General features: G+C 37.9%; 1 protein-coding gene across 3 annotated transcripts in view; it reads right to left on the bottom strand.

The window, feature by feature from the left end:
* The window catches only part of LINGO2 (leucine rich repeat and Ig domain containing 2), a 1,267,465-nt gene that overhangs the window by 1,012,137 nt on the left and 229,417 nt on the right, over positions 1-25,911 (bottom strand). For all 3 annotated transcript variants that reach the window (XM_073881319.1, XM_073881317.1, XM_073881318.1), the window contains exon 2: positions 8,292-8,388. The gene's annotated coding sequence lies outside the window, so the exon portion shown is untranslated. The remainder of the gene's footprint in view (positions 1-8,291; positions 8,389-25,911) is intronic.

Raw genomic sequence — 25,911 nt, 5'->3', positions numbered from 1 at the left:
TTAAAACAGCAAGCCACAAGATGGAAGGGCCCCAGATCTTTGAATATCTACTTACATAATAGTTGATCATGTACCAGCCACCTTATTTTTGACTTTAAATGACTAAGAAATAAATTTCTATTGTGCTTAAACTATTATTTATATCTTGGGGTTTGTTTGTCATTGAACTTAGTATTATCTAACAGTTGTTTTATTTTGGTTATATGCCATAACATTTAACAAGATTGCAGTGGCTAATGAAATCATAAAACAGGCCCTAAGACTTTGTATGTGTACATGTGCAAGAAATAGGAATGAGGAAGGCGGGTTTGTAAGACTCTGGCTAGTGGATGCTATCCTTCATAGGACTGCTGACACACCCTCCATTACTGCAGACTGTCCCTATTTAACAGGCAGCTCTCGTGCAGCCTGTTTGCAGAAATTACTTTGAATATACAATGCCAATTATAGGGGACTGCACATGTCAAGATTTTGACAGGTGTCTAGAGAGTTATGCAATTAATTTTATTTATGCACTTCCTGCTTTAAATGCCCCTGAAAAGAAGAAAATTGACTAATGCATCCTAAAAGGAACACTATATTTACCTTGTCACCCCGAATTACTGCCACTCTTCCTCCCCACAAAAAAGCTAAAGAAGGGGAGGGTGGGAGGAGAAAAGAAAGTGAAAGGAAAAAATACAGCTGAAGGGAAATAAGCTGATTCAGTAATGGAGTATAATACGGGATATAAAGTGGCAAAATCCTCTTGAAAGTTTTCAGGCTAGTCATTAGCTGCAAAAGCTAAAAAAAAAAAAAAGCTTAGAGACTCTGACCAGTGCCAGAGAGGGCTAAGAGGCCTGACACTTCTTTTGAATTCTCAGACAGCAGGGCATTTATTAGCATCTAGATATACAGATTTAATTATGCTGCAATCACAATTTTACTGTCATTCTTCAAAACTGAGAAGAAACAGGCTTTCCTCTTATTCCTTTCTCAATGATTGTATGATATAGCTTGGAGCTATATATAATGAATACCACAAGTGCCTTCTTGGCATTTACACGATAATGATACTATGCAGTAAATCATCCAATACTGTGTTTTATAAGCCCAGCCAAGATAAAGTAAGCTCACTAAATCAGAAAATAAATCTTCAAAATTAGACAAATACTTATACATATAATAGTATAATTGCTCTCATGTTCTCAAGAAAGATCTAAACCTCTTATCATATTGCCTTTTATAGCAGGATAAAACTTCCGTTCATTTATTCACTCATTTGATACATACGTCTTGAAACCTCTTATATGCATCACATTTTTTAAACTCAGATAAAATTAGTGGCCTATGTATTACCTATTAATTTCTTCAATGAAAAAAATGGTAGTAAATCAACAACAGAATAATAGCATTATAAAATACTTGGGTGATATTTATCTTTTAAGTGTCGATATTCACATTTGAATTATCCAAAAGGCAAATATCCAATAACATCAAGAATAAGCCTGAAAATGCTTGGAGGTAGGGAGTGATGGAGACCTGGGGATATGTCTCCTCCTACCCTCCCTCAGCAGCTCCCCAGAAAAGCAACCCTACTTGGGAGGAGGTCTTCAAATATATTTCTCTTTGAAATAACTTTGAAAACACACACACACACTCTCTCTCTCTCTCTCACACACACACACACACTCTCTCTCTCTCTCACACACACACTCTCTCTCACACACACACACACACACGCACACACTCTCTCACACACTCTCTAACACACACACTCCCATGCACACTCCCCCCACACTCACACACACACTCTCTCACACACACATGCACACACTCTCTCTCACACACACACACTCACACATTCACACTCTCACACACACTCTGTCACACACTCACACACACTCACACACTCTCTCTCACACACTCTCTGTCACACACACTCTCACACACACACTCTCTCTGTCACACACACACACACACACATTTGTAAAGTTGACATCAAACACAAATTTAGCATATGTTTGTATACTTTCAGAGCATGTAATTTCTGGGTTATTACATACTTGATATATGCTATAAATACATAGTCCTTAAATCCTTAAAACCTTGGGTATATAATTATTTGAAGCTTCCATCTTCAAGAGGGAGTCTGAAAGAAGGTAAGGTGGGTGAATACAAGGCTATAAAGTGGTAGACAACACGTAGGTTAAGACAATAGCATTGCCACAAATTTGCCACCTGAAGGAAATCAGATGTTCCTCTTTTATTTGTTCCCTGAACTACTTACTTTTGCTTTCCTGGAACTGTCCCTCTGGGGGCTACACTTTATTCTTGGATCTTCCCTTGGTTGATTATTATTCCCTACCCTGGGAAGTCATGCCAAGAGTGCGAAGCTTGCCTTTGTTTTGCAAAGTGAAAGAGGAGCATTTGTGAAGGGGAGGTGGAAAGCAGAACTGGCAGACCATAAGTGGAATCTCATTTGGACCACTTTTAGGAAAGAGTCCATATGGAAGCTCAAGATTTGGAAGTTGTTTCCTTGCAAAACATCTGAATTTGTATATCATCTCTGCCACATAAGTTGTAGTATAACTATAACTGAGAGGCAAGTGCTGAGAAGCAAAGGGAATAGTGATGAGGGGTGGGGGTGGGGTACCAACTTGGGGATAGCATTCAATTACAAAAATAGCCAAAACCCAAAGAACTCTGCAGCAAGAATGCTGATTGCGTAGGCAAGGACTTCAGAAGTACCTGAGGATGGATCCTTGCCCCTCTTCTACCATTAACTAGCTGTGCCATCATGGAAAACATCATTTAATCTGTTTGAGACTGTCTCCTCATATTTCCACATTCAAATGAAGTAGACTCTCCATGAAACATTTTTTGATCTTAGCCCATTCTTCCTCCTCCAGTAAAACTGAGCAATTTTCTCCCCTGCTCTCTAGCCCTAAAACTTAAGTTTTATACTATTACACTTAAAAGGTATTTTGCCTAAGACTTAAGTTTTATAATGTTACACTTAAGAGCTATTTTTTTGTGTGTTTTCGTGTGGGTTTTTTTTTGTTTTGTTTTTTACGTATTTTATTGATCTTCCCCCTTAGAGAGTGAGCAACTGACTTTTCCTTCCCTTTGCCTGAAACACAATGCATGAAAAAAGAGCTAAGTAAATGGTTGCCGAGTGAGTAACTAGAATACAGTTATTATACCTACACCTCAGTAGTTTAGGGGAATTAAATGAGATACTGTTTGAAGACCCATGGAGTTGAAAGTACCAGCAAGTATGTTCAAAAAAAGAAGATGCCATCAAGGGAGTGATAAAGAGAGTAATACTGCCATTGTAGTAGACGATCAACCATGAGATATTTTAAGTATGAGGCACATACTAAGCATGCATCTGCTAGTCAGAAGGTACACAAACTGTAGTATTAAGGGGCAAGATAGGGCGCCTGGGTGGCTCAGTCAGTTAAGCATCTGCCTTCAGCTCAGGTCATGATCCCAGGGTCCTGGGATTGAGCCCCACGTCGGGCTCCTTGCTCAGTGGGGAGCCTGCTTCTCCCTCTGCCCGCTGTTCCCCACTCCTTGTACTCTCTCTCTCTCTCTCTCACACACACACACTCTCTCTCTCTCTCTCTCTCTGGAAATAAATAAAATCTTTAAAAAGGGGGGGGTGGGCAAGATAAAGAGCCAAGGGATCTCAGGCAGGGTCCTTGAGTGTCAATACAACCAGTCATTGTAGGGGGCATGTAGGGAGCATTCTCTGTAGCAGAATTGTAACTGAATAATAACTCAAGATTAGATTATGAAGCTAGAAGAACACTGCATCCATAAGACACTAAGGCATTCTTTGGCTACTAGGGAAATAACCACAGATTTAAAATGTTCTCTAAAATAAAGATCCAAGGAGACATATCAAATATGAAAAAATAAAATTTAGTTTTGTCCTATATGTAAATGAGGATAGACCGGATGAGGGGTTGGGTGAAAGGCAAGGGACAATAAGGAAAATCTTACAGGTAGTGTGGATTTGGATGCTGTTACCTAGGTATCAGAAATCTAAGAAGTCCACTTCTTGTAGTCTGTAAGTAAGTTTTATTTGGGTAGCCTGATGCGTTTTTTAAGAAGTTTACTCTGAATGTTTCCAAGCAGGGCCAGGACCTGAAGTCAGGATTCATTATTCCTATGGTCTCATACTTGCCTTCTTCACACTATGAATGCTTGAAAGATGCCATAGCAAGGAGAGTTAAAAAAGTAACACATTTATGTATTGGCCTAGAAGAGGATCAGCTGAAAGAAAAACGGGGCTGAGGAAGGTGGTCAGGAAAACAGAATAAAATGGACAAGGTGAGATGGTTCAAAGTCTAGATACATAAAATGTGGGTAACTACTACCGTGTTCTTTATTTAGGGCCCTGTGCTTCTTTTCGGGTTATGACTGACTTCCCAAAGGAGTCACAGTATGCCAAGAATTCAGTGGGTAGCACATTTACATAATGCATCCTTAGGATGTATATCCCACCATGTATTATGGCTCAATGGCAATGGCTAAACAAGTGAAGCCTATTTATCTTTCACACAACATTCAGTAGAGAAACAATCCTGGACTGTTCTGCTCTATAAATTAAGCCAGGAAGCCAGACTCCTTTTTTGTTGTTTTACCACCTTCAGATAGTTGCCCTGGTCCGCATGGTATAAGATGTTCAGCAGAACATCCCATTCCACATTCATTTTCCAAGTTACTAGAGAAGATGCATATCCACCCTAAAAGGACATGACCAAGAAGTAGCACACATTATTGTACTTCATATTACATTGGCTACAACTTAGACACAGAGCCAAACCTAGACTCAAAGGAGACCAGAAACTTCATTCATAGTATCATTATATGCCCAGCTATTGAAATGGGGAAAAAATCTCATAGTCATTTTAACCGAGAAGGATAGTCAAACACTCAGCAGAATTGATGAAAATCAACAAACACATTGGTGAAAAACAACAAGAATTTGCAGAAGATATGTGAGACTTTTCTTTTTCAGAAAATTTCTGAGTAGTTTACAGAGCAGATGAAATAAGCCTCTCTATTGATGCCTTTCAAAGTCTAACTCAGCAGGTGAGGGTGAATTAAGTGTTAGGAATCTTAAACAAAACAAATACAAGCTGACTGTTCCCATATGTGCTTATGCTGTTGGCTGCCATAACACAAAACTTCTCATGAATAAAAAATTGAATTACCCTAGGATTACAAAGTAGATGGAGTGGTTGCACACCGACATGGTGCCAAGATTGTGTCCTGGCCCTATCATTGCCTAACTTCAGAACTTGATGAGACAGTAACTTCTATAAATCTCTTTTTATTAATCTGTAGAATGGGGATATTAACTACTGAGGACTAGAATTAAGATTTGATAAACTAATGCATATGAAAGCTACTGGTTATTAGAAGCTTTTCAATAAGTATCAGCCAAATCAGAACCCCAATTGTTATGAACTAAGACAATATTTATTTACTTAACCCTTATTTGTTCTATCAACTTCTTATACGTTAATGGAATCCAAATCTTTGCAAAGTCACTCTATTGGCAAGTAAGTGCAGAGAATCATTATTGAAGCTCAACTGTTTCTTATTGTCCTGTTAGTGAAGTTGTTCAATTTGACCTACAACAATAATACTTCAGAATGAGATTGTGTAAAACTTAAAGCTTCAAGAAAGAAAAAAATAATAAGCCTCAGTTAATGGCATATACCAGGACTGTATAAATTGTGGGTTTTAGGACCCACCCCCACCCTGTTCTATGGAAGTAAGATCCTGACAACAACATCCTGTACCTTATATATTTAATAAGCTCTCCAGATTATTGTAAACACTTCAAAGCTTGAGAACGAATGGCCCAGAAATTTAAATATGATAAAGGCACACAACCAAACAGGTAATACGAACAAATCTACGGTAAAAGTCTGTTTTCCTTGGCCTGATAATTAGTGAATAGAATGCTTATTTTTTTCTGGTGAGGAATTAAGTTTAGGGTGAGGCTTCCTTTTGAGTCACCCCAATCCTCTGAATCAATTCCATCCTTAATCTGGAAGATCCCAGAAAGTTGTTGATGAATATCTGGGGCATTCACATGTTAATCAAACCTCCTAGCAGATCTACATATATAGCTAATGGTATGTCATTAGTGATGTTCCAAGTAGTAGGGGATGTACACATATTCTTTATAATCCTTAAATGTCTGCAATATCACTGTTATGATCCTCACATTACAATGAGAATACTGAGATTAGAAGGGGATAGTAACTCACTATCTTAGAGTTAGTAAGACATGAAGCAAATATAGGGTTATTTCAGAGAAAAAGCAAAGAGAAAGGAGGCCCTACGTGACAAAAATACTATCCCTAAGAAACAACAAAAACTTTTTAAACCAGGTCAAAGCCGGATATAAGGCGGAAACTTGGAATTGTTTGTTTAGGAGCTTCTGTCCAAATGCAAAACTCCTGAATGGAAAAGTAATGCAGCATAGGAGGGACATGGACAATTTTGCAGGTGTTTTCAGAATGCAAACTAATCGAAAATAGTTTATGACTGGCCTAGATTCCCTTCCCATGGTGCTGTGGGGGGAGGCTTTGTCTATTTACGCTGGATATTCTGGCCTCATATCTTCATTGCATTCTTTAATTTTATAGGCTTTTACTGCACCATCAAAAAGTGAAAACACATTGGGACTTGAGGATGGTTGAAGGCTTCTTCTCAGAATCTCACATTGAAAATTGGCTTTTTTTTTTTCCATTTCACAACACAGAGTTAAAATGTAATCTTCAACTGCAGGCATGGTATCTGCTCCCACCGAAATGCTGCTGATTGTCAACCAATAGAGAAGCAAGACTCAGTAAGCATGAAGGCCATCCAGAGAATGCTTTACAGCCTCCCAAGGTGTCAGTCACTGTTGAAGAACCCAAGCAAATCTGCCTCGCAGAGACACAGTGGTTATCTGGTTTGCAATCACTAGAGGAAATTTGTTTGAAAATGTTCAGGTAGGATAGTTAGATCAACTGAATCTAATGGGTCTTTTGAGTCTCTAGAACAAAAGAGCCTGTATTCTGCCATTTATAAATGAATGCACTTAATTGCACTGGAATTCTGAAGTTTTCAATCAGCAATCTACAACTGCCCCAAATAAATGTCTTCTACACAAATAAAATACACTTGAGCCTAAATTTATGTAATGTTGAATGGAGAGACTCTTTCATATAAACATTTCTTTAAATACAAATCTTCATTTATAGACTTAAAACAAAATAATGACTTATGTTTTAATAGTTGTTACATCATTAGGTCTTTGATAAGGCTTCTATTTATTGAATATATATTCTGTGCCAGGCAGAATTGTAGGTGCTTTCCATATGTCTTATTTCAGTGGACTCTTACAACAACCTCATGATATAAGTAAAAAAAAGGGAAATGAGACTCGTTATTCGAGTTTTATGCCCATTAGCAATAAAGAAAGAATTAGTACTAGTTCCATTAAACTATGTCATCAGCCACAACAGGGTATTTGTATATGGGAAGCCTGCCACAGATTTTCATTTTACAGCAAAGGTGAATGAGAAAATTATAACACACATTTTCCTATGTCAGTTCTTTTATAACTTTCAATTTCTTTGAAACACCATCATCAATGTAACTACTCAAATGATTGACAGAAATCTTTCTCTTTTCAAGAGTAGTAAAAATATAAAGGAAATTCCTTCACATATGTTTTCTATCTAAGGGAAGGCAATTACAACTCTTTTTTAAATTACATTTTAAAACTTGTAGGTCTTTCCCTCAACCTATATTACTTCTTGGCTCCTTACCTAAAACAAAAGCTAGGGGCAGCATGGAAGGAGAAAGTGGAGCATATAGGAAAGTCACTCTTGTGCCATTTACTAGCGACATGATCTTGGATAAGGTTTTACTTTTTCTGTACTTCCATCTTCCACATCTGTACTGTGAGGGCAATAATATCTATTCCTGGGGCTGTCATGTTGACATACTGTCTAATGTAAATACTGTAGGTATACACAGTGAGAAATTATTAACAAATTTGAGTTCCTTATTATATCCCACTCCTCTAAGGAATCAGAGAATGATTATTGCATGTAAAATAATACCAAAAAAAAGTTGTTTTTGAATCTCAAATTTGTGCATTGGGTTATAAACCTTAGTCATTTTTTTCATAATTTTTTATTTACACATCATACACACACACACACACACACACACAAGCACATTCCTCATCACATTCTCCAAAGGCCAACATATTAAGAATCATTGCATCTTACCAGAACATGAAGCAATTTCAACATGGATGTTCCAACTTCATTTGGGATACTTCACATATAAGACTTCTACATCTTGAAACCATCTCCAACAGATTGCCTAAATGAAATGAAATGAAACAAAAACTCTTGGGAACATAGAAGAAAATTTAACTCCTTTCAATAGTACTCATTTCAAATTCCTCATGTTATTTTCCATCTGACTGCTTTTGCTCTAATTCTCAGAAAAAAAAAAAAATCACATATGTATTTCCAGGCTGCAGATCCATAATCCCATCTGATGTATCCATCCTGATGACACTATTGCTTAAATTTTCAGAAAATGAATTTCATTATATTTGTTTTTGTAAGTCAACTGGCATTTTTAAATAGATATTAGAAAATAACAATTAGGGTATAAGACAATTTCTACATCAAAATGAGTATTTTCAGTCATCTTTCAAAACCAATGATCTATCAGTAATAGCATGTAGATGAAAGAAAGTCTGAGAACCAACAAGTTGTAGCAAGTATGTCAGAGAAAGAAAAATAAATTGAATATTAGGACTTTTTTTTTCTTAGGATGCTTGTAGATGTCCTTCTAAAAGATGAATACATAAAATAAAACCATCATATGATTTTGAAACATATTTATTCATTGCCTTTAATCACTTTAATTATTATGAAAAACATAATTTCATATATAACCATTATATATATATTCATATTCTAGCCTTGACAATTTTGCAAACTGAAACTCATTCATAAATTTCCCAGGTATGCTCTCTTGCAAAAATTTAGCAATTTTAATGGTTGTTATTTTTAGCTTTCTCTCTCACTCTCTCTCTCTGTCTCTCACACACACACATACCTTAGAAGTCAAATTTATTGCAAAAAATTACACTGTAATCACACAGAATACAATGAAATCACATTTATTCATCAGCCCAAGTCTATCCCTTTAATAGCTATGTTGGTTTCATTACAATAGAATCCTCCACAAAAAAAGTTAAATAAAATCTTGGTTATGCAAATCACACTAACGAAAACACTGAAAACCTGATTGTGTGAAACGTCTCAAGCTTAAGGAGGCATGTCAGAGTGATCAATTTTAAATTAGTCACTTTAGAACACATTCTGTTGCTTCACTCACCAGGCGGCTTCCCGGATTTCAAGTTCTGCAAAAACAGTAATTACAATTGTACTGGATGGCACAAGTGAGTCTCTCTTCCCGAAAACTAGATACGAAAATGAGTCCGCTGGGTTTACCAAATAATATCAACATCTCAAGTCCTCTTAATAGGTTCACTTCAGGTACAGACTTTAAACAAAGAGGGCCGCTCTAATTTCCCTCTCAATAGAGTCCAGGTAAGAATTCTGTCTGTTTGGGGGGCACCTGGGTGGCTCAGTCAGTTAAGTGTCTGCCTTCTGCTCAGGTCATGATCCCAGGGTCCTGGGATCGAGCCCCACACTGGGCTCTCTGCTCGGCGGGAAGCCTGCTTCTCCCTCTCCCTCTGCGGGCCACTCTGCCTACTTGTGATTCCCCTCTCTCTCTCTGTGTCAAATAAATAAATAAAATCTTTAAAAAAAAAAAAAGAATTCTGTCTGTTTTTAAGCTACTATCTTCTAGCCCTCAAACCAGCTTCTGTATTCTGCATTGAGATTTTGGGGCTCAGTCTCTGCACACCCCGTTTCTCCTTTGCCAGCTGACTTCTTGTTAGGTTCTGTAATAGGGGCCACTGGAGAGAGATTGAGGGGCAGGAGAAAGGGGGAAAAGGACTTACTCCTTCATGTTCATTGGCTGTCAATATTGTCTTAGGAATCATCCTTTTACTGTGTTAGCACATATCAGTTTCTCTCTATAGATTTTTGGGCCCTTCCAGAACCAGTTCATTCTGTCATCTGAGAGATGTCAGCCTTGGGCTGCTGGCTTTTCCTCCTGAGAGTTCCTGAGCTTGAGCTGCCTACAAGCTCTCCACTGGAGCTCCTCAGATCCCAACGCTGGCTGCTAAGCACCACTCCAAGGGTGACCCTCAGAATTGCAGGGTCCCTCTTCCAGGCTCCTCATAGCCTGATTCTTTCTTTGATTTCCCAAGCCTTAACCTTAAGGGTGGAGCTGCTTCCTGTGGCCACATCTCTGTATAACCTCAGGGCCTCCCTTTGCCTCTTTCTGTTCTCCAGCAGCTACCCAAACTATTCTTTATATTACTTTTTCCTTTGCTAAAAAAACAACAGGTGTTGGGGTGCCTTAGTGGCTCAGTTAAGTGTCTGTCTTCAGCTCAGGTCATGATCCCAGAGTCCTGGGATTGAGCCCCTTGTTTGGCTCCCTGCTCTGCTGGGAGTCTGCTTCTCCCTCTCCTTCTGCCCCTCCCCCGGCTCATGCTCTTTCTCTCAAATAAATAAATAAAACCTCAAAAAAAAAAAAAACAAAACAGGTGTTGGGGCGCCTGGGTGGCTCAGTCCATTAAGCTTCCGACTCTTGGTTTCAGCTCAGGTCATGATCTTATGGGTCTTGGAATCAAGCACCACTTTGGGGCTCTATGCTCAGTGAGGAGTCTGCTTAAAGACTGTCTCCCTCTGCCCCTGCCCCTGTCTCTACTTCGTGCGCACAAGCGCTCTCTTTCTCTCTCACTCTGACAAATACATAAATCTTAAAAAAAAAACAAAAACAAAAGAGGTGTAGTTTCAGTTTTCCTGAATGTCTGTGTTACAGAATGTATGTTTTATTTTTAGGTTGGAGGTGAGGAGGGTAGAGAAAGGGGAAAAAAGAAAGAATGAAGAACCTAACATTCTTTGAGATACTTTCCATTTATTTTATTATTTAATATCCAAAAAGGCCTATGAAACAGGTGTGGTTACCACAATTTACATTAATAAAAAGAGTGATAATATTTATTGAGTTCTTACACTGTGTTGTCATCCTACCATATATTCATCCATTTAATAATCATAAACTTTCTGAAAAGGGAGTACATTAGATCTACTTTATGGATGGACAATTGAAGTTGAAGACAAATTACATGTCACATTTTAGATATCTAATGAGCCCTTGAACTACAATGTAAACAGTGTGCCTGAGCCCCAAGCCAATGGGACAGTTATGCACATCTCCAAATTCAGTTTAATAACACAGCACCAAAAAATAAATAAATAAATACATTTGTTAATATCACTACCAGTCTCATCAGAAAACTCTTGAAGTATCGTGAAGTTGTCAAGTGTGGGGTGGCATATGAAAGATTTTCAAAATTTTAATTTTCACTTGAAAGCTCTAATTTGTTCATTAGCAACAAATAGAAATACAAAATGACTATTTTCCTTGAAGTGACAAGGTCACTTTATTTTGAGAAATATATACCAAATACCTAAGTCTCAATAACTCCAGTTTGACTATAAGTCAAATGTTCACATTAAAATGATGGGAAGCAAAAAAGTGGTTGGATCAGCTTGCAATTCAACCCATCACACAAGTCCTTTTGCTTGAGACAACACATCCTTCAGTTTGCAGCAAAAGTGACATGCATACTTCACATGTGAACACACAGAATATTAAAAAGATATTTATTCAGAGGGTGTTATAAAAATAATCTATACTACTTCATCAAGGTTACTGTTAGGTGAACAGGCTCTTTTCCTTTTTTTTTTTTTTTTTTAAGATTTATCTATTCGAGATAGAAAGAGAGGGAGTGGGGGGTTGGGGCAGAGGGAGAGAGAGAAACTCTCTAGCAGACTCCCCGCTAAGCAGGGGCCCTACCTTGGGGCTCCATCCTATGACCCTGAGATCATGACCTAAGCCAAAATCAAGAGTTGGGTGCTTAACTGACTGGGCCACCCAGGTGCCCCCCTTTTACCCTTTTTTTTCTTTAAATACATGATGGTTAAAAAAAAAAAAGGTGTTACCACCTTGAATTGTGTTCAAAGTCCAACAATTTTACCCACCATTGCCTTTGTACCACCAGTGCAATTGTCAATACAGTGAAAAAGTAAATAATATCTTGGTTTTCTTTTTTAAATAGTTTTTACTCAGCAGACCCTCTAAAAAGTATCTTGGGAAGTCCAGAGTCCAAGGACCAAAATTTTGAGAAATCACTTATCAAACAGTGAGGTAGAAATAATAACTGAAGTGTTAGAGTACTTCTAAGAATTCAAGTATAGAAGCCGCCTTTTAGGCCAGGGTGGACACACCCTTCGTCACTCTGGGACACCACTATAGTGAGTTATCATGGGTTTTACCTAAAACAACTGGATTAAAATAACTGATCTGGGACAAAGGAAATGGCCTTGCCCCCATATGGAATCCTGATGATGACTGCTTGTTAGCATTAACTGCTTGCCCACAGCTGGGCAAGGACTCTGATGGGTCCTGCCCAACCAATGTCAGGAATTCTAGGTTAGCGGAGAGAAGAAGAAAAAGAGGGAGAGAGAAAAAGAAACTGAGAAAAAGAAGACATAGAGACTGACAGAGGACAAGAAACAGAGAGAAGGAGATAGACAAATATTCTAACGGAAGGAGGGAGGTAGGGAGACATAAACATAGAGAAACAGAGTCAGAGAGGGACAATGACAGAGAAAAGAAAGGATGGAGGGAAAGTGAAGCAAAGAGACAGAGTCAAAAAACAAATAAGAGAATGAGAATATAATGTTGCATTAGGGTGCGGAAAGGCAAGAGAATTATCTTTGCTTTGACACAGTTTTCAAATAGTCACAGTTTACCAAGATTTGCTTTTCCTGTCATGAGAGGTTGGATTACCATGGATGTCCGTGGGTGTGTGCTCGTGTGTGCACTGGGCAGGGTTTTGCCCTCCCCTTCTACTACGATCTGCCATGACTGACTCTACGTGGAAGTTGTGAGGGGGCCCTGCACTGGAAGAAGACAGACCCTTACATCTGCAGTATGGAGGAGAGGCTCCTGGTGCCTGAGATACATTGTCCATGCTTTAACTTGGTCATTTGTACTCTCAAATCCCTCAGGCCTGGAGAAACTCAGCTTCTATAAACGGAAAGAGACTTTAACACATACTTTTCCCTCTAACCATAATAGTGTGTAACTTCCTGTATTTGAGATAAAGAAAGCATTAATTCTTCTTAATCTGAACTGTCACTGGTACTTGACCACACAGTATGCATGTCCAGATTCTTTTTTTTTTAAGATTTTATTTTATTTATTTGATGGAGAGAGAGAGAGAGAACGCAAGAGAGGGAACACAGCAGGGGGGGTGAGAGAGAGAGAAACAGGCTTCCCACGGAGCAGGGAACCCGATGCAGGGCTTGATCCCCGGACCCTGGGATCATGACCTGAGCCAAAGGCAGACGCTTAACGACTGAGCCACCCAGGCGCCCTGCATGTCCAGATTCTTAAACACACAGCAAAGATCCACTTTGCTTTTAAATCCAAAATTAAAAAAACAACTAATTTCTAAATCTTAATATTGCTGTTGCAAAATACAAGGAAAGGCACAATACTATATTCATTGTAAGTGAAAATTAAAGCAATAGGTCTAAAAAATGAAATGACTCTCTCACCATCAGTGTGTCACTATTAGTGTTCACATCAAATAAGATGAGCAAGTAGAGAGTGGTGAATATGATCAGGTTTCAGATCAGTCAACGACAAGACAACAGGAGCTCTGGGTTGCTCTTCTCCACTTTGGAAACAAAAGGGGTTTTGGCATCATGTACCCACGGAGGCAGCACAAGCTGTGTGGGGCTGTATGTAACATTGGGTGGAGAGGTTGAAAATGTGCTGGGAGCCAGAAAGGGCTGCCAGTACCAGCTGTTAGGATACCAAACAGGAAGACGAGCTGTCCATGCATTCCTGCCAACTCTGGTGGGTTTCTAATACTTTCAGACTGGACTCTGACATTTTTTTTTAATTTTTTTATTGTTATGTTAATCACCATATATTACATCATTAGTTTTTGATGCAGTGTTCCATGACTGGACTCTGACTTTTATTCAAGTAAAATGAGAGGCTTTTGAATTGACAGTGGCACTGGTTCTTTACCTGTAAGACGAAGTGGTGAAATCACAATGGTATTTCCCAGACTAATCAGCATGATGATTGTGCACCAGAGGATACTAAAGCAAGTCAGGTAGTGAAATTTGGGCAATGCTACACATTTTGTGTTTTTTTGTTTTGTTTTGTTTTGTTTTGTTTTGTTTTTTTTTGATTCTTGTCTCCTTAACATAGTAACGGTTACGGGGATCCAACTATAATTTTTTTTTTTTTTTATTTTTTACTTAATTTTTTTGGCCCAAAATCCCCCCCCCCCTTTTTTTTTTTTTTTCTCACCTTGCCGTCTCCTGGGATAACAGCATTGCCTTGGAACACAGTTTAGGAAATGCTGAACTTGGTGCTCTCTAAAATCCCTTATGACTCCAGGATTCTGTAATTCCGAGTAGAAGAGCTGTTTAATATAATAAGACCAAGTGGCAGCATGGGGAATTGTCCCCTAAAATAGCCCTAGCTGCCTGTTTCCCAGGTGTTTGGAGTAAGCATATTCAGGAGCATGATGGTTGAGAGCCATGGAGAATGGCCTGTGACTCAGATTCAGGATGTAGTAAGCATCCCATTAAAATACAGCATGCATGTGTGAAGCATTCCCTAAGAGGTACTATTTACTTACCAGCACTTCATTTTTAGGTCAATGAGCACAAGGGGAAATTTTCTTTTGGAAAGATTAGGAAAGTAAAGGAAGATCAAAAGAATTAGCTATCCCCTGCCCAGCCCACATGAAATGCAATGCCAAACTGCAACATATAAACTTATGTGAATGAAATTTGGCAGAATTAGGGAGCTTTACCTTGGAGGAGAACCAGAATGAAAACGCTGTGCCTGAAGTAAACATTAATGTTTTATTTTATGGATATGTTCCTCCTTTTAGCACAGCATTCCCTAGATTCTCCTAAACTTTATGATTCTTGTTTGACTATCATCTGTCTTTTACAGGTGAGGCTTCACAATTCCAGGTGGTGGTAATAAAGCCCATACTTGTAGATCTCCCAATATCCCCAATCTGTACAATATAAAATCTGAATTTATACAGGTACGGTGGCTTCTATTTTCAGGATGTGAAACATTTCTTCATGTTTTTGGTGTTTTGATTGTTTATATCACTTTATATGGAAAAAAAAAACTCAGAACCATCATAAAAGAGGTGGTTCTGGGGAAATAAAATTTACCTAGATTTTAACCTTTACTGGAAAAGGTATTCATAGATTACTTTGCCCTAGAATTTCCAGTTACTGCTACAAACCCAATTTCACCAATTTCAATAGACATAAAGATGATAATGATAATTTATTAGCACTTTTTATGTTCTAGGCAATGCACTAAGTTCTTTGCTTATAGCACCTTGATGCCCATAATAAGCCTATGAGGTTGGTACTGTTATCATGTGCATTTTATCAATGGAAAAAGTAAAATTCAGAGTAGTTACATAAATTTTCTCAGAGCCACACTGCTTTTCAGTGGCGGATCTTGTCATCCAATCTAGGTTTGTCTGATTCCAAAGTTTAAATTCTTAATGATGTTCCTCCATTGCTAACTATTTTTGAGGCAATAGCTCAAAAAAAAAAATGACCATACACTAAAGACCATGTCATTGGAACCTATATGAACTCTCTGCATTTAATTTGGGTTAGGTTCTGGGAACCACAGCTGTTCCTAAGCATTACCATGGGATCAACCTCAGGGAGTAGAATGCAGAGCTAAGGAAAATCTAAAGATACTGTTTAATGGTGACCCTACAATAAAGAACCAAGCTGTAATTCGGAACAAAAGCATCTATCCAGAAGATCCAGGCAAGAAGACAAGAAATTAGTTCAGACAATGGGAGTAAAGGAGATACAGTGATAGCAAAGTAGGTCTGAAACGGCAGCAGGGATAGCCTAGAAAGATCCTAGGTACTGAGAAAATAAGTGCAGGCATTTTTTTTTTTTTTAATAGAATGCTTACAGCTTCTCCTGTGTGAGGAGAATGTTTTTAAAAATACCAGGTTGGATTTGACAAGACACACAGCCCTCTAGGAATTGGCATCTCCCTTACTATGCAGTACAGTGAAGCTCCCTTATTATATTGCCTATTTTTTAACGCTCAGGGAGTTTGAACTGCTGGGAGATGTATTGCAAAAGATGACAGAGGGTGAGAGAAGAGGGGAAAGTGGAGGGGAGGGGAAGGGAGAGGAGAGAGGTTGGCTACAGCAACTACATCCAAGTGAGGGAAAACTCAACCAATGAGGATGTCAAGACCCAGAGATAATGGGAGGATGAGATCAGAACGACCAACAAGCAAAGAGAAAGAGCAGAGACTGATACATGGAGCGAGGTTTAGTGGAATCATTTGGAGAATCTTGTAGTGGAGCCTGATGGTTTTTGCCACCTAAGTCCCATTACTTTTGTAGTTGCCCACTGCCCTACTTGCATGCTCTTATTCATCAGCGCCTTGTGGAGTCTCCAGTCATCAAGGTTTGCTGAGTCAGTTTGTTGCACAGGTTTGGGGAATCACCGGAAAGGAAATGAGATACAAACCCATAAAACTGGGAGGTATAAAAGGTACTGAAAGAGAAAAACAGAGAAGCAGTCCCAACATTAGAAGGTAGGAAGAAGAAAAGAAGAAAAGCTCCTTTTGAAATTTGGGCAATGCTACACATTTTGTGTTTTTTTGTTTTGTTTTGTTTTGTTTTTTTTGATTCATAGTCTCCTTAACATAGTAACGGTTACGGGGATCCAACTATAATTTGGATGGACAGCACATTTTACTGTCACTTGAGGCCACTAAGGTGGATAGCACCGGAAAAGAAATGGGCTGAGGTAAAAAAACAAACAAACAAACAACAACAACAACAAAAACAAACCAGAGATCAGAGGTGAGGTTGGATACCATTAAAGTTACTCAAGTACAGTGGGGTAGATGGGAAGAGAGGTATAGGTAAATTTTAAAGAGTGGAAATAAGGACAAAATAAAAGGGAAAAAGAGACATGAGTTGTAGAACCAAGGGGGCAAAGATGCCTCAAAAGACAAGGAATTAAATCCCTCTTCATTCATATTCTCTCATTTTTCCATCTTTCCCTTCTTTTCTGTCTCTTTCATACATACACACACACACACACACAGAACGATGAATCCCAAGATTCAGCCTATTTTTTTATCTCACCATTTTCTATGCATATATATATATATATACTATATACACATATACCCACACACCCACATATATATGGACAATTAGTCTACTAGTCTGCTTCTGTCAAATTTTGAAAAGCCACAGAGTTCCCTGACCATTAATAAATGGCTACAGTTTTATGGCAATATTCAAAGCCTGGAAGACAGTATAAATGTCATCTAGATGTAATGAAGCATAAAAGACATTTTGGATGTTAGAGCTCAGACTTCTGATACGTACCAAACCCTAAAAGCTGCAATTATGTGATGGTAATAACCATGTGGGTAAATATGGTATACATATCAAAGATAATAAAAGAAATGTTCCTCCTAGGATGCTTTAAATGCTAAATTTTGAGTTTGTGACAACTGAATTTTAAATCTTTAATGATGATATTAAGATATTCAGCATAAGTGAATTTGATTTTTTTAAAATACTCAAAACACAGAAATATTCTTTTCAGAGCCAAAAAGTACACAAAAATTCTACGCTAGTGAATCTACCCTTGATATGTGCAAAAATCTGACTAAAGTCATCAAGGTTTTTTCAAATACAAAATACATAAAAAAATTAGAAACAACCTAAATGTTCATCAATAGAGGATAGGCTGAAATGAATCATGGTACACTGACCCCTTAGAAAATTATATTATTTAAAGTGTATGTGTGTGTGGTATATAGAAAAAAGCACAGAAGTATCCCAAATGTTAAATGTGATCATTGTGAGTGTAGGAAAAATATGTAATTATCATTTAAAACACATTTTTATTCTTTCCCCCTGGGAACATACGTTACATTAGAACTTATAAATAAGTTACAAGAATATAATTTATAAGTTCAGTATTCCAAAACATTTTTATGTAAAATAATGATGGCTGGATTACCAAAACAGCCCCTTCATTCATTCATTCATTCATGTAACACACCTTTATGTAATATTCACTACATGTCAGTCATTCACCTCAGGTATATAGAGATGGAGGAAGCAACATATCTGTCTTCAAGGAAAGCCATGTCATCAGAAAACAACGGAGAAAAATCATGCTCATTTAGATCTATTGGCTAGGAAGCATTTCGATTCTGCTAATAGTATAAGCCCAACTATATTTATAGTGTCAAGTCGGCATAATTGGGGTAGGCACAATTCTCTAGATGGCAATATCACCTAACAACCATACTATCCCCAGCAGGAGCCCAGTGCGTGGCCAGAACGGAACGGAGCACCACACTGCGTGTAATCTTCCCTGTTCTCGTCTTCTCATCCTGGAAGATAGGCCCTAGTTTTGTAGCTCCCTGCAGCCGAATCAGGACTCTTGAGGCACACCCCTGCCACGGCATACTCTGGCGATTTCCATATTAGGGATATATTTGGTTCAGGATTCCATAGCCAGGGAATACCTACAAAGTAATCCATCAAACATAGCTCAGGATTGTATTCTGCATGTTTATTAAAAAGGAGTAAATGAATCAAAGGAATCCTCCATATCTATTCCTTTGGGCTCCGGAACGGACAGGATATGTACTTCAACCACAATTTAGTCTTAGAACCTCCTCCAACGCTGGTGGGGCTATTTCTCATCTCAGTGATAAATGTAGCCCAGAAAGAGAAAATGAGCCTTCTGTAATGAAAAGTCTGAAAGTTGGGGCTATAAACAACTGCATGGAGAGCTCTATGCTGCATTTACACAGACTCTAGCCATCGTTCAAGGGGAAGAAATCAATGACGGCACAAACATCAGCGCCGAACCTCAGGAGATGCCCTGTTCCCTGTGCTCTGTGTTTCTACATAGTGTCTCATTCCTGATCAAGTTCTCTCCCTGGGGAGTGCTAATGCGCTAATGGCCACAGAAGTCTGTTTTGTTCTCTAAATGAGCAGGATCAAAGTGTGCTTGCTCTGTGGAAAACTCAACACCACTTCTGACCTCCTCCAAGGGCTGCTATCGTTCTCGGGTACCTTTGATGACGCTTCAGAACTTCTTTCCCAAGCTCTTCAAAATACTTAACAGGCTTTAAGGAAAAAATACAGTTCATGTCAGAGAAAAGAAGTTCACCTGGTTCCCAGGATTAAAGAGAGCACAACCTACTGACTGAACACAATACTCGGGGTCGAGGGAGAGCTATTTGTATAATAATTATTTTGTAAAGTGTCAGTTTCCTAAAAATATTAACCAATATTTAAAAGGTACTAAGCCCTATCCTATGCATTTTACCTGCATTAAAACAGTCAGTCCTCATGACACACTCAGAGAGTTGGTAGTATTGTTGGTCACAGGTTCCTGAAAAGGAATTTAAAACTAAATAATTTTAAGGAGTCATACAGGTAGCAAATGTCCAAGTCTCTACTCTCCCTTATTCTGATCAAGGATTTATTTTCTAACTAAACTTAGCGCTAAAACCATTTTGCCTTTACTTTTTACAATGTTCTGAAATTATAAAAACCAAGAAAAATAAACATACCTAACTTTTTTTTTTTCTTAGACCAAATACCCATTCAGGTCATTTGCTTCCAGTTTTTCATTCATATGTACTTGAGCATAAATGATCATGAACATGTGAATTTTCAAACATTTTACTATGAAAAGTTTCAAGCATAGAGAAAAGTTAAAAGACTTATACTGTAAGCACAGCACCCATATAGCAAAAAGTAGATTTCACCATTAATGTTTTACTATATTTCATTTATCATATCTCTACCAATATATTACATACGATTTTATATCCTTCTCCAATTTTTTTTGTATTTCATTATAAACATTTTTGTTGTTGTATCACATTTTAAATGTCTTCCAGGCCTTCTAAAAATTCCTTAAGTGGCCCATTTTCCTTATCTTACTTTGTCTTATCTTACTTGAATCCTAAACACAACTATTTACTTCCTTAAAGAGATTTACCACCCACTTGTCGCCCTGCTAAGATCTGTTCCCGGAATTTTACTCACTTGAAATCCTAGCACTGTTCTAGACAGAGATGACTCACAAATGCCTGTAGATTGATAATGACCTTGACCGGGATAACCGGATTTCAGAGACTATAATAATTACTGTTATAGGATGTTATTATAATCTTTTCAATAATGAGTCAGGATTATACTAAACACTAACCAAGCATCAACCAATCCTATTTACTATAAATATAAAAGGTTTACATTTATTATAAAAATCCTTAAGCAGTATTTCAGGTAATTAAAACTCTGAAGCCTGTAAGGGCAAAGGCCAGTATTCTCACCTCTTACCTGATTCTACACTTCCAGTATGGGGAATATCAGGGAATCTGAAATTGGAAAGGAAAGTAGGTACTACTAACTCAATGTCCTAACGCACACAAAAATCCTTTCTAGAGCCTATGTATGTAACTGATGATTAAATGTGATCCAAAACACATTTGAAGGATTCCTAGGAACATTAACATTCTTATCTTCATCCAGTCAGCAAATTTATTCAGCAGTTATTCTGCACAGATACTCTGCCAGGTGCCAGAGATTCAAAGATAAATAAATTCTTATAAGGAGCTTTCACAGTGAAGGAAAACTAGTGACATAAAATCCAGTTCAGAAATCATATGAAAGGGAGCCTGGGTGGCTCAGTTGGTTAAGTGTCTGCCTTCAGCTCAGGTCATGATCCCAGGGTCCTGGGATCGAGTCCTGCGTCGGGCTCCCTGCTCCGTTGGGAGCCTGCTTCCTGCTCTCCTCTGCTTGCCACTCCCCCTGCGTGTGCTCTCTCTCTCTCTGTTAAATAAATAAAATCTTAAAAAAAAAAAAAAGAAATCATATGAAAGTGCCCTGTGCTGGTACGGGGAAAACAGAACGGGGCAGTGCATCTGTGAATGGCAGAGAAAATATGCCAAGGAAAGCTTCCTATAATGTTGTGTGAGCTCAACCTTAAAGTCTAAGGAGGAGCTGACTAAGGAAAAAGGTATAGGGGGACTTCTCCAGAGCAGGAGCTTTAGCAAAAATATTGAGACAAAAAGCATGACGTATATGGAAAACTTTAAGGAATTCTTTTTTTCTATCTAGTTTGAGGTAAGAAAGATGTGAAAGATAAATAGGCAGGGCAAGATCATTTAGAACCCAGTATGCTCTATCTAGGAGCTTGGACTTTATTCTAGAGGAGTAAGAAACCACTTAGGAGTTTTAAGCAATGAGTGCCATGGGCAGATTCTCATTTTAAATAAATCATGGTAGAGACAGGGAAACTAAGTTAGGATAATTTTGCAACAGACCATGAGACAGATTTTGGAGGCCTGAACCAAAGTAGTCCCAAGAGGGATGGATATGAAGAAACAAGGTAGAGAAACAGGTGAGATTTGGTTTTGGTGTGATCCCCAGGTTTAGTAGTTTAGAAAAAAAAGATAAATTTAGTTTAAGGTAAACAGAGTAGAGATGCTATGAACTATAAACATGGAGTAGTCTGGGGTAGGGGCAGGAAACAACTGGAAAGAAGAAAATATTTCCAATGCAGTTTTGGGACTTTCATTTCCTACCAACACTGGTATCTCAACTGAGCTCCCTACTTATGATCAATGCCATGGTCTGGATAAGTGTGTTCCCCTAAATCTTATATGTTGGAATCCTGACCCCAAAGGTGCTGATATCTAGAGGTCCTCCTTTGGGATGTGATAAGCTCATTAGAGTAGAGCCTTCATGAATGGGATTAGTGCCCTTTTAACCCCCCCCACCCCCCCAGTTTCTTCCACCAAGTGAGGAAGTAAGAAGATACCTATCAGTGAGGAAGTGGGCTCCCACCAGACACCACATCTGCTGGCACCATGAGCTGGGACTTCCCAGCCTCCAGAGCTAGGAGAAATAAATTTCTGCTGTTTATAAGTCAGCCAGTTTGTGGCATTTTATTATAGCAGGATTATGATAATCCTGGATTAAGATAATCAAGAAATGGATTAAGATAATCAAGAAAACAAAATTTAAAAATGAAGGGTAAGACAGCTAAATCATCTCTCTTTTGGAGCTAAACTGCCATGTTGTGCATCAAATATGTTAAAGAGTAAAAAGGGCACGAGTTTCAACCTAATCATAAAAAAGTAATTTCAGATTTTATTAATTAAATCAATATTACATATAGAAATACAAGTTAACAATATTTCTTTGCCTCATTTAAGTGAAAAGTGATAATAATTTACAATAATAATTTACATAAAAATGTGACCTGAATATTTTTATTCAAATCAAAGTGCTCAAATCAGAACATTCAAATCAATTAATGAGACTAGGAATCTCTCTTGACCTCTTCCTTTTCAAGGAAAAAAACTAATATCAGGATATTATTTCAAGAAAATATCAAAAAGGAAAAGCAAATTCCAAAATATACTCAGACATAAGGTAACATTCATTTCAATCTCCTACATATTTAAATTACTGGAAAATGAGGACTAATGTTCAGAATCCTAATTCTGTGTCATTGCAAGTTTTGTAATGAGATGATTTAGTTATCACTACTACATTATCCTTCCTAAGAAAAGTCATAAATGTGCATTACAAAAGGCTTACTCAGTGAGGATCAAAACAATAGGTTTTCCTGCTTAACCTATAGTTAATTGAACTAATTAATGAGAACAACCTATAACATTTTGTTTTATCACTTGGGATCCCCTGTTTGATTTATAATACCCTAAAATACCTTTAATCTTTATAAAATGTCTGTACAAAGTAGAAATAATGATGACCTTCCCCGAATCAAATTAAGAACTATGTAAAAGAGAAAAAAACTCTATTAAGTAAAGATAAATATAAATAAATATATCCATTTGGCAAAGCAATTATCAGGGCTAGATTGTCTTCATAGGGTTACATGGCAGAAATTTAAGTATGAATTTCTTTAGAGAGAATATTTGTGTGAAGTAAAACTTGAAAGCTCCCACAGCCAATTGGAATGACTTGAGTTTTATCCCACTTGTGCATCTATAGGAGTTCAAGCCCACAGCCTTATTGATTTAGATAATCTCTGGATGGATGGAAACCCCCTTTCAGCATCTCCAAAGTTTGGTTGCAAGAAGTTGATTGCTAAAGCCCTATAGGCTTCTTGACATAAAAGTTGAGATTAAAGTTTAGTTCCTCTCAAGCTTCTGCTAAATGTCCTTATGCTGTGAAATCAAGAGGTCAAATAAAATGACTAGAGCATGGAAAACAAGTTTTAGGGAAAAAGTATAAGTAAGGTTAAAAAGCAGCATAAGAATCAAGGTCCCTTTGCCTTTGAAAGACATAAAATATTAGAGGATCACATGATAATATTTGGCAGTGCTGTTCTTATTCCTTAGATGCAGACTCTTTCCCAAATGCTTCATTGGTCTAATATGATCCACATATCAACCTTGTCAAGAAGGCAGAGATTTTTTTTTCCAGTAATACACGGTGGGAGTCAAAACTAGCATTTAAATGAGTTACCATGTGCTGACTACATAGTAATTCTCACAGTCATTGTGTGAAGTGCATAGTATCACTCTGACTTTATAAATAAACTAACGCAAGGAGATACCAAGTGACTTGGAAACTAAAATTGCTTAGTATGTAGCAGAGTTAGGATCTAAAAATCTAAGTATCATTACTGGCAGTACTGAGAGAGAGAGAAAAAGAGAGAGAGGGAATCTTCCAGTATACCATGTTGCTTCCCACAAGAGAGTTTAACATATTCCATGAAGGTAATGAGGAATTCTTAGGGTGAACTGTTTTCATTGTTAAGAAGAAGGGACACACTTGTAACTATATCCACTTACTGACTCATTATATTGAGTCCTCCCTTGACCATAAGGAATATAGGGAATGACATATATTGAAAGTTGAGAATGTGCCAAGTGCATGTTATCAGCATTAGTCTTCAAGATTTTACCCATTTTACAAAAGGAAAAATGAGGCTCAGATAGTACTTCATCCATGGTCATAGAGCCTGCATTCTGGGGGGACTGGACTATGTCTCCAATGCCAACCACCTTAAGTGAAAGTCTTCTATTAAATGAGCTGCCTGTGCACCCACCCCCCATGCCCTCCAGCCAGGTCTTATTCCCACTTGCCTTGTATGAACCTGCTTTGAGAATTCACTGCCCTAGTTTCACACTCCAAGTTGAGAGCTTAGCCTAATTCTTATACCTAAGACGGTTCCCAAATAGTTTTCTTTCTTTCTTTCTTTCTTTCTCTCTTTCTTTCTTTTCCTTTCTTTCTTTCTTTTCTTTCTTTCTTTCTTTCTTTCTTTCTTTCTTTCTTTCTTTCTTTCTTTCTTTTTCTTTCTTTCTTTCCTTCTTTCTTTCTTTCTCTTTTTTCTTTTCTTTCTTTTTTTAATTTTTTATTGTTATGTTAATGCTGGGTGATAGACATTGGGGAAGGTATGGGCTATGGTGAGTGCTATCAATTGTGCAAGACTGTTGAATCACAGATCTGTACCTCTGAAACAAACGCAATATCTGTTAAAAAAAAAAGAAGAAGAAGATAGCAGGAGGGGAAGAATGAAGGGGGGGGAATCGGAGGAGGAGACGAACCAAATAATTAGTTTTTGACTGACTTAGGAAAACGGCATGAATTGGAGTCTAAAGAAATTAGCTTAAGGAATACTGGGAGGAAAACCAGTATTGGAGAATAGAAACTATTCTACCACTAGGCCAAAAACCAGTTCCTAGGGGACTGAAGAAAATGAGGAAACTGAAAAGGAGGAAAAGAACCATGTTTCATTTCTGGAAGTAAATGTGAGAACAATAAAACTAAATGTGACCTGGAGCATTCCACTAACATTTCAGTCACTTTTCCTTCAGAGAGAGAAGCCACCTGCATGGGTTGGTCATGGTTTTGTTTTTTTTTTTAAGATGTTATTTATTTATTTGAGAGAGAGAGAGAATGAGAGATAGAGAGCATGAGAGGGAAGAGGGTCAGAAGGAGAAGCAGACTCCCCGCTGAGCAGGGAGCCCGATGCGGGACTCGATCCCGGGACTCCAGGATCATGACCTGAGCCGAAGGCAGTCGCTTAACCAACTGAGCCACCCAGGCGCCCGGTCATGTTATTACTATTTAATTCCTGACTTCTTGTTGCCTACATCATCCAGTTATGCTTTATCATGTTCTATTCCCCTTGGCAACAAGATTGACTATTAATCTGAGTTAACTGTGGAGATCTAAGAGAAAAAGCTTGTAACCCATGAACATAGCTTGTGGGACAGGGTAAGGATTTATTTCTGTTTGACGTGATGGGGAACAGGTGTTCCCATATCACTCAAGGTGTAAGATGTGTGACATACAATCTGTTTGATTAGAGAGAACATATGCAACTTCTTGATCTTTATCCAATAAAGTTTTAGTAAGAAAGTGTTATCACATCCCTGTAATTATTTTAAGTAAACACTGCTTTGCTTTATGCAAATAGTGCACATGATTAATGAAATCACATTCACCAAATTGAACACTGAATACAATTCTCAAATCTGTACTACTCTGACAACCCAAAATAGCATGTTCAGTCATACTTTTATCTAAATATTACAATAGACCAA

Source organism: Callorhinus ursinus, unplaced genomic scaffold, assembly GCF_003265705.2.
Source record: "Callorhinus ursinus isolate GAN/ISIS: 27379988/994484 unplaced genomic scaffold, GSC_fseal_2.0 scaffold42, whole genome shotgun sequence".
In the NCBI taxonomy this organism is placed as follows: Eukaryota; Metazoa; Chordata; class Mammalia; order Carnivora; family Otariidae; genus Callorhinus; species Callorhinus ursinus.
This window is presented reverse-complemented; position numbering and strand designations above follow the sequence as displayed.